We start from the raw sequence: 13,618 nt of genomic DNA on the forward strand, positions 1-13,618 counted from the left end.
TTATTCATGACAACCTGCTCTTTAAATGGATACTGAATACTAGGTAATTATTGTGAACTTGATCGGTTCTGCTTTGAATATTTTGCATTTATATTGTATCCTTTGAACAGTTAAAAATATATGAGAGAAACTTTGCTCATTTTGTACTCAAGGTCCAAGCAGTCACTTTACCAGGGCTGGACTGGGATAAAAAAATCAGCTCAGGCATTTTGACTAGAGACCGGCCCACCAGGTATTAAAGCCATAAAGCCTTTGAATGAAAACAAAGGCTGTTGTGACAGTGATGCACGCTGTCTTGTTGGTATATGTATGATTTCTATACATTTTATGTCAGATAAAAACTTTGGTTGTAAGATTCAGATAATTATTTAATAAAAGCAAGACATTTTAAATTAGAATAAGAAAGAAAAGTATTTCTTTGTGCCCCCCTTTCCCTGTTAATGCCCTACCTGCCCCCCCTGGCAAAACTTTGCTAGACCCGCCCCTGCACAGTTACAAGCTGTCAGCTACTTAGAAAAGGATCCTGGTGTTATTTGTCTCTCAGAAACAGTTCATAACTTCCCTTCAACTCATTCCTGTCACCTAAAAGGTAAACCTGTTTCTCCATCACCTGTTCAGCTCTGATGATTCAGTAAGGACGTCTCCTGGTTTCATCTTCATGTTTCCCTCTCACCACCAGAGATGGGCAGTAACGCGTTACTTGTGACGCGTTACTGTAATCTGATTACTTTTTTCGAGTAACGAGTAAAGTAAGGGATTACTATTGCAAAAACGGTAATTAGATTACCGGTACTTTCCCGTAGGAACGCTGCGTTACTGCGTTACTAAAACCCTGATTTTTTGCAAGAATGTCTCATGACAGTGACGTAAGCGAGTGCGCCGTTAGTGACAACAGCTGTGTGCAGATCAACAATGGATCATATATCGAGTGTGGAGAGAGTATGAGAGTGCAGCGTTTAAAGTGTGGAAGTACTGACCTTACTTTGAGTTTGATTCCATAAAAAGTGACAAAAACATTAGTGTCCGTTGTGCGTGGGAAGAAAACTTCTTTTTACAGCGGAAAAAAAAAACCCTAAACTTCCAAGCAAGCAGGAGTGTGCAACGATGTAATGGGAAACTCACAAAGAAGCTCGCGGATTCTTCAACTGACCGCGGCACACCTGCACCAGGGTAAACCTCCGCCTACCGTAGTCCTGCTTTACAGGTGAAAATAGAGCAACAGGACCGCTGAGTCTTTGACTTTATTTATGTTCTGCTGTGTTTTACTTGCATCTATTTGAAAGAGTGAGTGTAAACACAAAAAATATTTTATTTTATGTGCTGGAATGTGCAGAAAATAGGTTTAAATGTTAAACTAATTTATTCAACTCAGAGAATGTTGCATATAATTAAATTTTTGCTTGATGCATAAAGTTAAAAGATTAAAACTGATAAAACAAGTTAAAAAAAAGAGACTTTTCCATTTGATTACATTTTGTATGATGGATTATGCAGAAAAAGTAGAATTGGGCTGAAAGATCTATCGCTTTATCACCTTTTCAGGTTGTAAATCGTGTTTTTAAAAAGTAACTAAGTAATTAATTACTTTTGAAAACAAGTAATCAGTAAAGTAACGGGATTACTTTTGTGGGGAAGTAATCAGTAATTAGTTACTGATTACTTTTTTCAAGTAACTTGACCAACACTGCTCACCACATATCCAAACCAATATCAGGACCAGCAGCTTTACAGCTGTGGCTCCAGCAAACATCAGCTGATACTAGAAATTGATATTAAATAAATTCTAACAACAGCTGATCAAGCTTAAACGTGCTGCTGTTGTTTAGCGCGACATCTGCTGGTTTCTGCTTTCTGGCGCAAAGTGGGCGATAAACAAACAAGAGAGAAAAGCCGATCAGCTGATCATTGATCAGTTTCATGATTGAAGTAGCAACAGGAGAGGGAGGGGAGAGAATGAGAGAAGAAGAAACAGCTGCAGCATAAAGACACAGAATAACTCCAGCTTTGTGTCTTTTTCTATCCTAGCTGAAGTCCGGGACAAACTGTGTTCCTTTTCAGCTCAATACGAAACGCGTAATATTTTCTCTGAATACGGGACGATTCCGTTTTTTACAGGACGGTTGGCAATTCTACTAACTAAACTTATGAATAAAATAAAGTTCACTATCTGTAACATCATAGCACCCACACAGCTGTATAGAAACTCTGTCTTGCTAGCTAGTACGCAGTAAGACTTATTGTAACTGACGGTAAAAAGTCAGCACAACAAAAATAAATTCCACCTAAACTTGGTTTCTATCTGACCCAGATAGACTGCAGGTCATAACTTCTTACCTGAAGTTCAGTTCACCTGACACTCGGACCGGCAGCCGCCTCGGGTCTCTCCTCCTCCTGCCTCCCCTTTGCCTCATCCACCTGTTGCCTCTGTGGAAGCTCCGCCATAGCCACCACCAAACAACTGAGTTATTTTTACACATCGACCAACATCTGGCCAATCCACCACCCGCATGCTTCTCATAACCCACTTCCAACCCCCGCTTAACTTAGCGTAAAAATTTAAAGGGAGGATGGAAGCCTAGGTATTTTTGTGTGTTTGTTTACTCTTAATGTTAAAATAATTAGCTACTAACTGGAACTTCCAAATGTAGTGAAGATTATCTAATTTCACACTTAAAGGAAGTCATAATTTTTGATTTCCAAAAAAATCCAGGCATATAGCAGAGGGGATTATTTCATGCTTCAACAGCACACTTCATTTTTAAACAGTCACCTCTGCTTGCACTGGGGCCCATAAACCAAGACTATGCAGTTTTATCAAAATCCTGCTCCTCACATACAAGGTCTTAAATAATCAGGCCCCAATCAGGCCCCCATTATCTTAATGACCTTGTAGCACCATATCACCCCATTAGAGCACTTTGCTCTCGCACTGCAGGCCTACTTGTTGTTCCTAGAGTATTTAAAAGTAGAATGGGAGGCAGAGCCTTCAGTTTTCAGGCCCCTCTTCTGTGGAACCAGCTTCCAGTTTGGATTCAGGAGACAGAAACTATCTCTACTTTTAAGATTAGGCTTAAAACTTTCCTTTTTGCTAAAGCATATAGTTAGAGCTGGACCAGGTGACCCTGAATCCTCCCTTAGTTATGCTGCAATAGACGTAGGCTGCTGGGAGATTCCCATGATGCATTGAGTTTTTCCTTTCCAGTCACCTTTCTCACTCACTATGTGTTAATAGACCTCTCTGCATTGAATCATATCTGTTATTAACCTCTGTCTCTCTTCCACAGCATGTCTTTTATCCTGTCTTCCTTCTCTCACCCCAACCGGTCGCAGCAGATGGCCCCGCCCCTCCCTGAGCCTGGTTCTGCTGGAGGTTTCTTCCTGTTAAAAGGGAGTTTTTCCTTCCCACTGTCGCCAAAGTGCTTGCTCATAGGGGGTCATATGATTGTTTGGTTTTTCTCTGTATCTATTATTGTACGATCTACTGTACAATATAAAGCGCCTTGAGGCGACTGTTGTTGTGATTTGGCGCTATATAAATAAAACTGAATTGAATTTTATCAACACACACTGCAGTGTGCAGCACTTCAGCTTTAAGCTTTTTCTTTCATTCTGTGCTCCCTACTCAGTTTTGCTTTTACTTTTGTGAGCAAGCTGAGAATTTTCACATGGATAATCCCATAATACTCACTAACATAAGATGAACTTGTGAAATGCATCACCCTTCTAGAAAAAAGGGAGGGGGGATACTTTCTCTTTATGATTTGGATCTGATTTTTATGATTTTTTTCAGAATATAAGAGAAAACATGAATGTAACATTCCCATCTAAACCCAGTGGCATGAAATATGCATGATGATTAAAACATTTTTCATCAACATGTAATTAAAATATTGATTAGACACTTTATCTAGATTTTAATCATGAATGGTTGCATGCTTAATCCAGATGGGATTTCATATCAGTTGCTTATCAAACAGATCATCAAAGTTGTCATTTTCTCATTGTTTTCATTACAGTTTGAAATGATTCCAGATCCTATACATTCCCCTCTGCTGCTCAGAAGTTTTCCCCAGCACTCCTGACATAGTGTAATTCACACTATAAGGATTTGGTCACTCACGAGTCGATGGTTTTCTGCTGCTAATTCCATATCCTGCACAGTCGTTGCACAGTCCTGCCTGTGTACTTGTCAGGAACAGCATTCCTCTGGCATGAAAGAACACTTCTCTCTACTCAACCATCAACTCATAAGATGTGGCAGGCAGTGACCTTCTCCCGACTACACTGTAAATCATTCATTTTCAATATTAGCCACACTTGAAGTGCTTTATGGCCTGAGAAGTTCTTATGTGCCTTGCAGAAGCATGCACTAGCTCTCTTCGTGGATCAGAGATAGGCAACTGAGGTTAGCATAAATGAGGAAAGCAATTTATTTATTTATTGTTACCTCTTTATAAAAGAAGAATCTACTGTATATCCAAAAAGTAGAACTTAAACTAATACGAGTGTTGGTTGAAGTAGAAGTACCAAACAGCATTCAAGGAAGGCTCTAAAAGGAAGTCAGTACTCAAAGGATACTAAGTACTTAACTTTATAGGAGAAATAGGCTAAGTGTGTATACAGCCCAATTTTGGTACTTGTAGTAATATCCTCTTCAAATTGTGCATGGATAAATTATTATATAACCAACTAATTTAAACTGTATTAAGACTTGCATAGTTAGAAGCATGGCGATTTTGAGTTACGCTACTATTTCATGTTGTCCAGCATTTGGCTGCCTGCAAAGACACTGTACATATAACAGATTGCTGTGTAGGAACTCCAGTTTATGCATTTAGTTTTTAACCCCATTTTTCACGTACACTTTAATATCACCCTGAATTTATTACAAAGGCGCTTCGTGAGAAAGCTAGTGCTAGCATTAGCTGTGAACACCACACCTTTATCCTCCCGGCCAAATATGGTCATGTTCCTTCTAAAAATAAATAAATAAAAAGTAGTCTTGTATAAAGCCTGGATTATATTCAGTTGCAGACACTAACATGGAGAGCTGGAGACCTGACAACCGAGTAGTGATTCCTGTTATACTTCTTTGCAGTCTGGTTGAAGTCAGCTGCCTTCATGCAGATTTGCTTCACTGTAATGAAGTCTTTGCTGATAAGTCAACTCGGTCACAAAAAAAAGCCAGGCACGGACCCTCATACCTACTGTGAGATGATGAAATCCACGTCACTGGGACCAAAGTGGACCCTACTCACAGACAAAGGAAGTATAAAATCCATTTGAGACTGGAAGTCTTTTTGCATGGCCTCTAAAAGATTGCAGGTTTAGGACGGTTCTGTTTTAGCTTCACTTTTTAGACCCCGAAGCTACGTCCATCTTTTATACTGTCTATATCTACAGACTGTATTACTAAACAGCTGTAGCTCTAGTATTGTTAATTACACTATTTAAGTATCTTGAATTAGCAATTCAATAGCTAGCGCTATTAGCTAATGTTAATCTGTCACTGAATTAACCCAGACTTACTTTTGTAACGAGGAGTCCATTTTATTCTATTTTTTGTAGATCTTAAGTTAAATGCACTAATCGTGTGGTATTGTCTTACAACAAAAAACTTCATTATTGCTTTTGTTTACATGCAGACATTAAGATACCTGGGCCCTGTGCTTCGTACGTCGCTTACTACATCCAAGATCAAATGAAACATCCAAGACCAAATCATCGCGCTAACTCTGAGCTCGCTATTCCGGTTCCCCGAACACACCTGTTGTTGACGATTAGTATAGCTGGATGAAGTAATGTGAGATCACTGGGTGGCCCAACAGGGGCTACGCATCGATAGTAGAAACATTGATCGGCAACCCTTTGATTGGTCGGCGAAAATGTCGAAGGAGCGCGCTCGGTATTTTTCGGCAGCAGAGCAAGAACTCTTGAGTGAGGGATTTCAGGAGTTTCAGAGTTTAATTAAAACGCAAGGGAACACTGCAAAGGCTGCAAAAGCAAGGAGAGAGGGCTGGCAGAAAGTTGCTGACAAATCAAACTCGTAAGTAATTCAATAATAACAATAATAATGGAGTGGATTTATATAGCGCTTTTCAAGGCACCCAAAGCGCTTTACAATGCCACTATTCATTCACTCTCACATTCACACACTGGTGGAGGCAGCTACGGTTGTAGCCACAGCTGCCCTGGGGCAGACTGACAGAAGCCAGGCTGCCATATTGCGCCATCGGCCCCTCTGGCCAACACCAGTAGGCGGTAGGGTAGATTTATCATATCACACCATATTATCCAATATTATATTACATTATATTATATTATAATATGTTATATTATATCCCCTTTCACATTAGAGCCACAACAGGACCCACTAGAACATGGGAACAAGTAAAAGTGAAATATAAGAATATTCTACAGAATGGTAATATTTATCACTTATACTGCTTTTCGTCTCTTGGAAAGAGACCCTGAAATAATCTGTTTGTTTGTTTATAACAGCAACCAAGAAAAGGGCAGAGCAAAAAAAGACAGGTGGTGGTCCTGCACCCCCTCGTCAACAAGTTGGTTAAGTGAATAATACCCTCACGGGAAAATCGATATCTCTCTATGAGCACACTGTCGCGCTGAGCTAAAGGATCCTGTCTGTCCCGCAATATACGCTGAATTCTGAGGACTCTCCTTATCAATCTTGCACCTTCCGCAATGGGTTGCTCGCGTAAACGGACAGGATATGACTGCGACAGACTTCCCAAATCCACCTTCGCTTTTATAGCCGTGGTCTCTCATCTTGATTACACGAAGTAATTTACAATTACTACTCTGAAATATGAATTACATCTGTAATAATCACATACATGTAATAGAATGTTAATAGTACATTTCCCTTTTTTAGGGAATGACCTGTATGTATCTGTGTGACATCAATAAAAGGATCAAGTGCTGCATTATCTTTAGTTACATTGATGTTATTTATTTATGGTGAAACAGTGGTGGAATATCGCTGTTGCTTTCGTATAAATGAAGCGGACATACCTGCGTGGCCGCGATCTAATCCTGTTTACATAAAGTAAACCTGCTCCCCAGCAGGTTTACGCTTACGGCTCTGTTGCTATGACAGCAAGTCCCGGATGGGCTTCGGGGAACCGAACGATCCAGGATCACGCGAAATCGTCAACAATCTAATCCAGCTAACTCACTTAGCGCGGTACGAAGAACAGGCCCATGGGCTACAAGTATACTGCATTAGTATACTGAATGCTAAACAGTGTAGAGTTTGTGCATTTAAGCTGATGGTGTGTTTGTAGCTGACATGTTTGTGTCAGCTACATTTCTGTGCTGTTAAAGGTTAAACTAATTGTGCACTCAGGACGGAGCATGTGAGCTCATGTAACGCACGATGTGACAGTGACAAAGTTAAATACTGACTAAGAAGCTCCTAAATGCATTTAAAAGATTCTAAAGGTCAAAATACTCCAGCTGTGTATGTGTGTGTGTGTGCTTGTGTGTGTTTTAAATTGTGCAAATTTTAAAGGAGTAGTTCCTATAATTTGGAAACTGCTTTTTTATTTAAAAAAAAAAAGAAGTTGCATGATTTCAAATGGAGGTTTTTATGCTGCCAGCGGATCAAATGTCAGTGGACTCTGTTCCAAAAATGCTCTAACTTCTTCCTTGCATTAACAAGATGTCTTGGAACAAAGTATGGCAAGGTGATTAATGAATGATGTTGGCAAGCTTTTGTGGAGACTTCTGGGAAATCAGTGACACAGATAGAAACCTGGAATATCATATACTCTGAGTGTTTATGATTTTTCTTTGTCGTTCTCTCTTAAGTTCTTATGTTCAACCATGGCAACTTTTTATGTGGATCTCTCAGTCCTCCTTAAGCTTGATTTAGACTTGTGTGGAAATCTATGTCTTAACTAACAATGTAACTTGAAGCCCCTCTTAACCCTACACTGCAGCCTTCCACACCATTCAAGTCGTTGTGGGCTGTGTTGAACTGATGTGTACTTACATTTCCCAGGAGGTGCACATCAGGTTACGTTGAAGGTTAAGGCGATGGGTTAAAAGGAGTTTTTGGTTATGGTTCAGAACACATTAGCTAGGCTGCTAATAACAATTAGCACACCAGCACTCTTGATTCCTTTCACTAGTTTCTAGTGAAATTCAGAATCCACATTACAATAGCAATTAAACTTTCCGAACAGCTGATCAGAGATCCTAACATTTCCACGCTCTTATTTTGTTTGTCTTATTGTAGCTTTTCATAGTCTTTCTTTTATTAATTCTGGGCATAGTCTACATCTACAGTTTGCATGTACATCTGAATGTTGGAATAAATGTAAGACTGCATGTTGAAGCACTTCATAACTGTGTGAAAGTGTTATAAAAATATACTATTATTATTATTATTGTCACTAATTTAATGTGCAGAGATTTTGGTAGTTAAGAAGATTAGCGGACTTGGCCATTATGAAGAAAAAGTTAATGATCTTTTTCCACAGTAGGCAATTTCCATGTGTTATGTAAGCAAGTCTTCCTGTTTCAGTTCCTCTAAGTTTCTCTTTATTCTCGCCATTTTGTCATACACACACACACACACACACACACACACACACACACACACACACACACACACACACACACACACACACACACACATAAATAAATATGTATAACATAGAGATCCTCTCTTCCTCATTTACTGTAGCTGTCAAACTCTGCCTGTCTGGAGAACTTGTTAGTGTCCCCTCCCTTCTCTGTGCATGCCGTGAGAGCGTGAGGTGACATGTCACATAAGAGGAAAAATAGGCCACATCGTGTGGAGGTACAGCACAGAAAGTCGCAGAGCCTGCCATTGCTGCACTAGAGGACTCCGTTTGATGTGCATACACAGAGAACAGTGACCTAGTTGGGCAGTGACATGTTTATGGCTGATGAGCACAGGCCAGTGATTTTGCCAACAGAGATTGCACCCTTGCTTCAGGGCCCTTTCATTTAGAGCAGTTGGGCTTGAAAGTATTCCAAAAGACGAGACACGACTCTTGTCGAGTGAAACCTGAGCTCTCCACCTTCAAGCCAGTCCCCTTAACTTTTTCTTCTAGCTCTGTTTTTAAGTCACTCACATTTTTATCCATGCTTGCAGCATGACTCTAGAGATGGTATATGATGGTCAGTTTGGTAGTCAAACTACTGTAGGCTCAAATATCTGTGATGCAGAGGGAAAGTCCTTTGAAGTCATGAAGTTTAGTGTGAATGTTCATGTGCCCCAAACTTTGCTTTGATTGTACCACCTTCAGATCAAAAGTGAAAAGTTCTCTGTTTCTAGCTGAAAACAACAAAAAAGAACTCAGCCATGAGCTGTAAGTAAGTCCTGTATGTTACACTGTAACAAACTGCTCTAGAAATACAGAAAATATAGTGCAGTAAACTCTGTGAATTCGTCGGAATATTGTAAATGCTCGTGGTGTTAAGGGTAAAATATTAACAGCAAGCTTCTGTATAATCTTACAGCTAAGATACTTTTCCTAGGATGTGGTTCCTCAGATTATGGACAGTTTGTAGACAGCGGGTGAGTGCAGAGACTCATGGGAATGTAAATGTTTAAAATGGATGTGGTTTCTAGTGTTTGTGTGGCCGAGAATATTGTTAGGTTTTAGCTAGCAATGGGTCCCCCACGCCTGAGACTCCTGAAGGGATTACTCACATCCAACCGACATTCATCTTCAGGGTTATTGGGTTCAGGGTAAAAAATACAAATGGATACAAGAGGCTGAATACAACAGAGTTCCTGCATCCATGCAGTGCACGGGTCAGGACATTTTGGGACAAAAGCAGATATGTGATGAAAGACATGAGACTGAGCACCCGTAGAGAATAGCGAATGGTGGTTTTATACATACAGCAACTTAATATGTTTTACAGCAATAGTATGCACATTATAATAGGAACACTGAAATAATAACATATTAGCAACCATTAAACACATAATTCCTTTCGCACAGTTCTGGCATATTTTGCTACATTAAGAAACTGTAAAATAACAGTTTCAAGCTTGGAAGCTAGCTGCAGGGACTTTTTTCCATAACGCACTGCACTGAATTGATGCCATTTTTACACAGTAAGACACAACAATTCAATGGAAACGATTGGGCAAGTACTGTACTGTGCTATTGTTTATGACTGCATACTTGCAAACGGCTTTGCGTTTGTTGTTAGTTAATAAATCCCACCATATCAGAGAATGACTTTTATCACGTTTCAGTTTCTCAATTTTCTTTTTTTTCTCCTGGCAAAAGTTCTTCTTCATCCTTCCTCCTCACTACACCTCCTGCATGGTAGTTTTCTTAAGTGCCTGTGCAGAGAACTCCTCTACTAGCTTAAATTATTCATTTTTTCCCCTGAACATGAGACAAACACATCAGGCTGCCTTTCTAAGTTTACATGCAGTTGAACAATAAACTTACTGACCCTTTTAGTTGCTCAGTTCTTTTATTTGTCAAAATGAATCTCTTCTTTTCATATGAAACTGTAGAAATAAGTGATATCCATTGGCCTGTTTCGCTCTTTTTTTTCTTTTTCTTTTTTCTTCTTTTTAGAAAAAAGATACTTAAAGCTCATTTCAAAAGATCACAAGTTCAAGAGCAACAATGAGTCTTAATTCCTCTGGTCGCTCCCAAATGGTGTCCAAGGCCATGTGTGAGTTGCCACAGGGCCTTTATGACAGCCTGCACATATTCATTTTTCTGATTAGAGCCTCAGATCAAGAGGCCTGCTCTATAATTACAGCCAACTCCACACTCTTTGTGAGACTCAAGTTGCCAAGGAAACAGCCAAATTAAGTATGTCTCCAGGGTGGGGGTGGGGGGGGGGGGTAAATATACCCTAGCTCTATATATGTAATCTTGTTTGATGTGTTTGCCACAGCTCTCTGCCTGTGAAGGAGGAAATAATTCACAGACATTGGATGGGTAGAGGGCTGAGGTGGGCGAGACCATTGTGTTACTCTGTCATATAATCAGCCAGAGAACAGGAAAGACATTTTGCCCAGTTTTCTTTTGACATTAATAATACAGTTACAAAACCACAGAGAAAGGCCACTCCGTGCGATTGAATCAGCCTCAAGATCAATTTCCACTTGGTATTCAGTGGCAAGATTGTTAACCCTCTGAATGAACATCATGCGGGGAATTCTGAGGAATATGAAGTAATCAGCAAAAGTACTCCTTGGAAATATTTGTGAGACATCTGCTGCATGTGAAGCATTTTGGTAATAACTTCATCCCTAATAATTGCTATGTATCCATCCAGGATGCCCTTCAGTACTCAGGGAAGAACACACGCTGCTCTGTTCCACTCTCTGCATTGACACAGAGGATCCGTCCAGCTATTTCTCACCTGCGCTTCAAATTCGTCATCAACACATAGCAAGGGTTTCAAACTGTCTATTTGAATTACATGAGGGAGCTATAAGATCTGGCTGCAAATTGAATTTCCTGGTAGATGCCCATCCATCCCCCTGTCACTAACACTGTGGGTCTACTGTTACAGTTTCAATAAGATTACAAGATGCATACATTCCTGGAGAGACGCTGCAATCCAGCTTTATTAATGTTAACTTCTCCTTTCCTGAGTGAGGACACAAACATTCTAGAACTTCAAGTAAAAATACATTGCTATAGTTGATTTTCTATTGCTTTCTTAGTATAGATATTTTATCCTGAAGAATAGCAGAGGTCGCAATCAAACTGCTTAGATGTACAGAGAGTTCTAATTGAAGACTTCTAGCATAATGCTTGCTGAATATTTGATCACTCTTCTTGGCAGAATTGGATTCATTTCCTAGCACAGACATGGCTTGTAATCATTCCACAAGTTTTCATCAGGGTTAAAGTCAGGACTTTGGGAAGGCCAGAAGCTTAATGTTAGTCTGCTTTATGCTGTCCAAAACCCAGTTTTTCTATAAGCTTGCCATCTTTGTCCCATTGGAACACCCATTTGTGTCCAAGTTTCAACCATAGCTGTTGATTTGAGATGAAGCTGAAGAATCTGGAAGTAGTTCTCTGTCTTTATTACTCTATCCACTTTGTGCACGGTACCCTAAATCCCCGAGCATGATGCAACCACCACTATGCTTGACAGCTGGTACAAACTTCTTAGATTTGAAATCCTCACCTTTACTCCTCCAAATGGCTCAGTCTTGCAAATTTGCAAAAAGTGCAATTATCAGTGGATATTAATGGTCTTGTTGGTTATCACCCTCTCAGTCAACGGTGAAAACTGGCCTAACTGTGGAAAGTGACACTGGTGTTCCAGTTCCACTGCCAGTTCCTAGCAGACTTGAGCCTTGGTCATGAATGTGTGTTCATAAACATCCTAACCAATTTTCTCTCATCTGAGGCTGACAATTTGGCTCTTCTTTCAAAGTGGTGACACTTCAGGCTTATATTGATGTACAGTTACTTGAAGTGATGATCTTGGATTTACAGTTGTTTAGAAATGGCTTCAAGAGACCTTCCCAACTTGTCTAAATCTACAATTCTCCTTCTTAGATCTTCGCTGAGTTCCTTGGACTCTCCCATTGTTTTAAAAATTGATAAATCCAATAAGTGCTGTCAAACAAATCCTTTTAATGCCAGCAAAGCAAAACTACTAGCTGTAGTCAATGAGAAGTTAATAGGCCTTGATCATGTCAAGTTGAAGGATGTTGTAGAACCTTCAGCATCACCTATTAGAAGATTGTGAAGTGAACACATGCAGACATGTATATGTGTGTGTGTGTGTGTGTGTGTGTGTGTGTGTGTGTGTGTGTGTGTGTGTGTGTGTGTGTGCAAATTCTCGTTTTTTTAAATCATGAAAGATGTATGCTGTGCAATCTTTTTATCCATCCATTCTCTTCTGTGGGGAAAGGGGGTACACCCTATAAAGGTCGCCAATCTGTCACTTTCCTAACACAGTGCCGTGACTAACACAGAGACCAACAACCATTTGCACCTATTGACAATTTAGAATTACAGATTAACTCCACTAACTAGAGGTCTTTGGACTGTGGGAGGAAGCCAGAGTACCTGGAGAGAACCCACTCAAATATGGAGACCGTGCAAACTTCAGAAAACACAAAAAGGTCCCAGCCAGAAGCCGGATTCAAACCCAGGACCTTCTTGTAACAGTGCTAACCATCATGCCACCTCACTCCACTGCAATCATCACACTCTGAAAAAAACAACAGCTCAAAAAATAATTAAAAGCCTAAAATTACCATGACATTCATGCCCATTTATGAGTATACGTGAACTTCTGACCTCAGCCGAATGTGTGGAAAAGATGATCTGAGATGACTGCAGTAGCTCATAACTGTTTTCTTTGTTTTTAATTTAATTGAAGGAACATAGACTTCATAATATCAAAGAACAAAACCCACTCTCACTGAACACAGACATCAGGACAAAAACAAAATATCACAGAAATGGTAAATGGCCTGTATTTGTATAGCACTTTACTAATCCCCTAAGGACCCCAAAGCACTTTACACATCCAGTCATCCACACATGGTGATGGCAAGCTACATTGTAGCCACAGCCACCCTGGGGCGCACTGACAGAGGTGAGGCTGCCGG

Source organism: Aulonocara stuartgranti (assembly GCF_965226115.1).
Source record: "Aulonocara stuartgranti genome assembly, chromosome: 7".
NCBI lineage: Eukaryota > Metazoa > Chordata > Actinopteri > Cichliformes > Cichlidae > Aulonocara > Aulonocara stuartgranti.